The sequence below is a fragment of the Arachis ipaensis genome, chromosome B10 (genome assembly GCF_000816755.2).
Source record: "Arachis ipaensis cultivar K30076 chromosome B10, Araip1.1, whole genome shotgun sequence".
NCBI classification, from domain to species: Eukaryota; Viridiplantae; Streptophyta; class Magnoliopsida; order Fabales; family Fabaceae; genus Arachis; species Arachis ipaensis.
In genome coordinates, this window is record NC_029794.2 from 84,758,751 (window position 1) to 84,765,784 (window position 7,034).

The window sequence follows — 7,034 nt, forward strand, 5'->3', positions numbered from 1 at the left end:
ACGTGTGCGCGTCATTTAGATGTATGGCCACTATGGCAAATTATATATCATTTTGAAGCCCCGAATGTTAGCTTTCCAACGTAGCTAAAACCACCTCATTTGGACCTCTGTAGCACAGGTTATGGTCAGTTAAGTACGAAGAGGTCACGCTGGACAGCTTAGCAATTCCTTCAATTTCTTGTATTCCTTCCACTTTTGCATGCTTCCTTTCCATCCTCTAATCCATTCCTATCCTATAAACCCTGAAATCACTTAACACACATATCAAAGCATCGAATGGTAATAAGAGAGGATTAATAATTAGCAATTTTAAGGCCAAAGAAGCATGTTTTCAATCATAGCACAAAATTAAGAAGAAAAATGTAAAACATGCGAATTGTATGAATAAGTGTGTAAAGGCTTGATAAAAACCACTTAAATTAGCACAAGATAAACCATAAAATAGTGGTTTATCAATCTCTCCACACTTAAACATTAGCATGTCCTCATGCTAAGCTCAAGAGAAGCTATAAGAGAGTGAAGAGGAATGGTAAAACTTATGAAATACAACCTATCTATATGAATGCAACTAAATACAAAATGCTCTTTCCTGCTTGGTTTAAAAGTAAATAAATTCTCCAAGAACAAATACAAGATGGATTCCACTAATTCAAATCACACAATAAGAGACAAGTAAACTTGTAAGAAGATAGCTCATGAAAGCAGGGAACATAGAATCAAGCATTGAACCCTCACTGGTAGTGTATATGCACTCTAATCGCTCAAGTGTCTAGGGTTAATTCACTCTACTCTTCTCTAGTCATGCTTTCTAAACTTTGTTCTTCATCTAACCAATCAACAAAAATTCAGTATACCAATGCAAACATCATGAGGTCTTTTCAAGGTTGTAATGGGGCTAAGGTAAGGGTGAGGACATATGTATGGCTAAGTGAGCTGTAATATGAATCTTTGACTAACCTAAGCCTTCACCTAACATACACACATACTCTATGTAACTCTAAAATCATGCCTAGCTACCCATAATTCCCACTTTTGCATCACATACTCATGTACCAAATTTTCCATAAATTCACCACATATGCATTGATCTTTTATTAAACTTAACATTGGGGTAATTTTGTCCCCTTATTTATTTATTTATTTATATTGTAATATTTATTTATATTATTATTTTTTTATGAACATGAAAGCAAACATAACTTTATCAATGCACATAGGTTCTTAATTCATTTTTTTCTGGTCTCATATGAGTAGGTACCCAAATTCCCAATATGTTTTTCAATAAAATTCAACACTTTCCTATCAACCCAAGTTTCCACGATTTCCCACATTTAATTGATACACAATCTCTATCTTAAGATAACCAAAGATTCAAATCAGGTAATTTAATTGTTTTTTTCGCTTAAGGCTAGTGATGTGGTAAAATATAGAATAAATGGGGATTAAAAGGCTCAAAGTGGCTAACAAAGGTGATTGAAAGGGTAGGCTATTTGGGATAAGTGAGGTAATAACAAATAATGGCCTCAATCATATGCAAGCATGTAAATATACTAAACAATGGACATGTAGAATGGAACAAAGCAAAGATTGCAATCATAAGGAAGAAAACACACAAGAATAAAATATTATGGTTAAATAGTGTAACCATGTAATTAAGCTCAAATCTCACAGGTTGTGTGTTCTTAGCTATAATTCATGTTCCAATTTACAATCTTCAAACAAGTTTAACACAAATTTTTTAATTTAAATTAGTGAAATATCATAAAATAGGGTCTTGAAAAAGAACTTATCACTCCAACCAAGTAGTGGTAGAAGAACATGCACAAAATCAAACAAACATGCAAATGCAACAACTAATTTAACAAGAAAAATTAAACATTGGTGTTAAAATAGGAAGTAACTAACCCATGAAAGTCGGTATCGACCTCCCCACACTTAAAGATTGCACCGTCCTCGGTGCATGCTAAGATGTGCAAGTAGACGGGTGGCTCCAACTGATGCTTTTCTCCAAAGATTGTGCAGATGGACTTGTCGATTGCCCCATTGAGAAGCTTTCCCTTTCCCTTCTTTGGTGGCCAATCCTGAAAGAAGACGAAAAGGAAGAAAAGTAACCCAGAAATAAAGATAAGAAAACAAATAAAGTGTGGGTGGGTTAATGCCAAATAAAGAGGGTCTCAACTACATAGTAGCTACAACATGCAAGTGAGAAAACAGTAGAAGCAAATGGCATATCGATAGTGCAAGAATTGCAACAATGGGGGAGAGAGTGTGGGTAATAAAAGATAGTGTAAGTGCATAGCAATGCAAATGGAATGCAAGTATCATAAAAGATTAGCATTGACTTATGAATAATAATACCCAGTAATATAAAACAAGTCACTAAGCGCCAAAATAATGCAAGAAAAGATGCAACAGTTGAATAAGAACTTTTAACACCAAAGGAAAAATAATAATCTTAGAAAAGAAAATAAAAATATGCACAAAATTAAATGCAATGAATGAAAGTATGCAAATAAATTAAGTAAAATAGAATGAAAATAAAGAAAGATGAAAAGTTAAAGAATGAAAAAGAAGAAAGTAAGAAAGGAGAAAGAAAGAAGGAGAAAAAAGAGAAGAAAGGAGAAGGAAATGAAAAATGGGATGCGACGCGCACGCGGGCATCACGCGTACGCGTGAAAACAGAGACAGCCATGCAACGCGTAAGCGTCGCCCACGCTTATGCGTGGATGGAAAAAATCGCATAACGACGCGTGAGCGTCGGTTACGCGGATGCGTGACGACTCGCACGCTTCCAGCACAGTGGCTGCACAACTTTCTGTCCAATTCATCTTTTACGTTGATTTTTCTTTCCACGCATACGCATTGCTGACGCTTACGTGTGGGTCTGGTTGTGCGCCTAGCATGCCAGCTGCACGATTCCATCATAACTCTCTGTTCGTTGGATGGAAGAGCCAAATTGAACTCGACGCCCACGTGTGGCGTACGCGCACGCGTGGGTTGCCCCTCTCTCTTTTTTTTTAATGCAGTATGCAGAATGCAAAATGCAGATGCTGATTGATGATGCACAGAAGTTGGTGAATTAAAAATTATTAAAATAGTTACGTTGCAAGTATAGTTCTTAACTCACCGACAATCTGCCTATCAATTTAGAAATATGTCACAGAGAGTTTAAATTAAAAATTACTGGGAGTTTAAGTCGCAGGTCGTCTTCCAACGAGTTACAGAAAAGTGTGCTATTTTATTAATCAGATGTTCTAAGAAGTTGAGTTAAGTAGGTGGAAAGTTAAATTGAGAAAATTCAAATAATATGAATAAAAGCCTTGACTGGGAGTCGATTAGTTGGAATCTCTATTATTGATGGGATGATTTCAAGATTAATTTATAATTAATGGTTGTTCTGTTTAGTTATCCTTTACTAGGTAAAGGAAAGTCAAACAAGTTGGAATGCTAGATCTGTTCACGAGTTGCAACCCACTTAGTTCAAAGGGATTGGTGTTAGTGATTAGATAACAATCCAACAGTTAACCCAATTACAAATTTTCTTTCAATCCTTCCAACTCAAGAGTACCTTTCAATCAACTCCCCATCAAGTGAGGAAACTACTCACTCATTGTAGATAATAAATCCATAACACATGAAAGGGAATTAAAAGAAGACATGGTTATTGGAATGGAAAACAAATTAAAATGGAAGAAATAATCCTTGTACTAAATAATCATGAAAGTATTCAAATGACAAAATTGAACAAAGCAAAGAACATGGAAGAATAAAACCAAGTTAAGAGAACGAACTAGAATGACGAAGTCTTGATGAGGAAATAACTCTTCTCAATGTTCCAATGCTAAGACCAATTGAAAATTAAAATTCTTAAACCTAGAGAAAGAAACCTAAAGGAGTAAAACTAGATCTAAAACTGAAAACTGTGTAGAATCCATGTTGTCTTTTGTTTCTGCATATTCTCTGGCTCTAGTCTGCTGTTCTGGGCCAAAAACTGGGTCGAAATAAGGTCCAAAATCGCCCCCAGCGAATTCTGCAGATTATGCAAATCGCACATGTCACGCGATCGCGTCATCCATGCAGACGCGTCATTCGCATTTTTCCTTGCCACGCTACCGCGTCGTCCACGCTACCACACAATTAAACACAATATAAACCATAAAATAGTGGTTTATCACTGATGCAGGCATTATGAATGAACACTAAGAAAAATAGAATAAAATAAAACTTAAGAATAAAACTAAGACTGAAAAAGAGTGATCATACCATGGTGGGTTGTCTCCCACCCAGCACTTTTAGTTAAAGTCCTTAAGTTGGACAATTGGTGAGCCCCCTGTGATGGTGGCTTATGCTTGAACTCATCCAGGAATCCCACCAGTGTTTGTAATTTCAATAGCCTCCGGGATCCCAAACTAGGCACATAAAACCTTCAAGCAAGTTAAAGCAAGTGACAAGGCCCCAAGAGTGTTGATTGCTATAATGAATTCCGGGGTCCCAAATCTTACTTTTGCACCCGTCTTCTTGTTGATCATCATTTTTTCACTTGGGTGGTGAGCAATCGGAATTCTCACGGAGATATCCAAATAACTTCCTAGACCCATTTAATTGAGAATTATACCAACCCTTGTACTTCAATTTGGAGCGTGCAACCATATTGAACCTTGCATGATAACTCTTACCACTGACCATCTCCCTCTTACTCTTATAGCCACAAAGAGCTCTAAGTTGCCCATCCGTCTCAAGTAAAGCATATTCAAGTGGGATAATTAAGCTTAAAGTTGCAAGATTTACCCACTTGAATGAAAGAATGGATGGTGATGGCTTTGGGGGAGAGGTCTTCAACAACTTTGGCAAGGTGATTTCCAGCTCCATTCCCTTGAGCTCTTCCTTTACAACTTCCACCTCTTTGCAAGCTTCTTCAATTTCAACCTCTTCCTCCTGGTAGCTTTCTTCCAATTCAATCTCTTCTTCATTACTTACCAAGAGCATGGGAGGTTGTGCTTCTTCTTCTTTAATCTCTATGTCTTCAACCACGTCTTCTTCTGTGATAATTCCAGCTTTCTCCATTTGCTCTAATACGCAATCCAGCTCCTCCTTGTTGACTTCCACCTCTTGACAACTTCCTTCAAAGGTCTCTCCTACCTCCACCTTTAGGGCCTCCTCTAGCTTCTTGTGAAGTATGAATTCGCGAAACCGATCCCTTCTCTCTTGTTCCGAGTCAGTAGCATAATTGGTATCATGTTGCTCTTGGGTTGATGGATGTGGGTGTTCTTCCATGGAGGGCGGTGTTGGGATGGAGAGATCATTATGTAGCGGTTCAACACTCTCCATCTTTTCCACTTGTTGCTCAACACACTCATCCGTGGGAATGCTTTGTCCATTGCATGAGTCTCTTGGGCCAAACTTTTGCCGGATGGTTGCTTGAAGTTGATCCATTTCTTCCTTGAGACGATCCCTTGACTCTTATCCAGCTTGAATAACATGATTAGGATCATATGTCCAGCTTGAAAAATCAGTAAGCAAAAATATCTAGACAAATTGTGTCCTCATCAAATTTACTGAATAATCGCAAAAGTAACAAAAGCCAAATCCAAAATCATAGAAGTTATAAATCAAACCAGATTAGAGAAGTAATCGGAAATATTCCACGAAGAACGAAAACAGAGAGAGAGAGAGAGAGAGAGAGAGAGAGAGAGAGGAAAATCTCAAAAGTTACCGCGTCGCGACCAAGGGAGACGATGCATCGACGGAGGAGACAACGGGAAAAGAGATTATCAAAGCATGCGGTGGCGACAAGGACACGAATGGATATAGTGGTGGTGATGGCGGTGGTGATGGAAGCGGCGACGGCTGTGAGCTTTAGGGTTGAAGCTAACCTCTTTTGATGATATTTTCTCTCTCACACGGTAACGACTGCTAGGTTTAGGGTTTGTTTGGAGGGGGTTTGGGAATTCTAATTATGTGTAACAGTAGGGGCCTGGGGGGATTTTTTTATAATTATGCAGGGGAGTTTTATAATTTGCCACAAATAAAATATTTTGTGTAGATTTTTAAAAATTCTCACTAAAAAACTCCACTAATTATTAAAAATCTTGTAGTGAGTTATTAGTATTAAAATTCTAAGACTTCTCATGGTAGCAAAATGTATGCTCATTGCTTTAACTTTTGGTGAGTGGATAGACCGTAGACTCGTAAAAAAAATATGTTAGATGTACATCAAAATCAGTCACAAATATAAAAGTATAAATATATTTCATAATCTCCAAAAAAAACTCGAAAATCAATCTCAATCTCACTCCTACATGCACTCACATGCTCCTTAGACATAGACACAGATAAACATAAATTTTTGAACGTATTTAAAAATTGTGTACAAGACACAACAATTTAATTCAAATGTCTATTTTATTCTTATTTGTTCTCTACCATCATCTACCACCAATACTAATGCTCCCACCACCATAGCTTTCTACCACCACCACCACCATCAGCAGTATTTTTTTTAACTTTATCACAAAATAATATCTTCAAATTTTATTTATTCATCAGTTTAATAATTCAATTTTTTCATTAAAAAAACTGAAAATGTTGAAATAAATGAAAAAGAATAAATAAATCTGATAGAAAATGATGACCAATGGTAGTGATGGGCGCAACGGCGTGAAGAGAGAAAGAGAGAAGAGGATGAAGAAAAGAAAAGGGGCGTCAATGGTGGTGGCCGACAGCAGCGCGCGGTGTGAAAGGACACAACATTGGAGGGGAAAGTAGAGGTGATAGATGTAGCAATGAAAAGAAAAGAAGAGAAAAAGAAATGAGAAAGAGAGAAGAGACAATGACTATGACGGTGATGTGGAAGAGGGATACGGTCATGAAAGAGGGAGGATGGAAGAAGAAATGTAGAGGTGGTGTGGAAGAGGGACACGGTCATGAAAGAAGGAGGATGGAAGAAAGAATGTGGAGATTGAAAGAATTTTGGGATTAGAAATACAAAATAGAGAAGATAAGAAAAAAAAATAGAATTAGATGAATTAGGGACA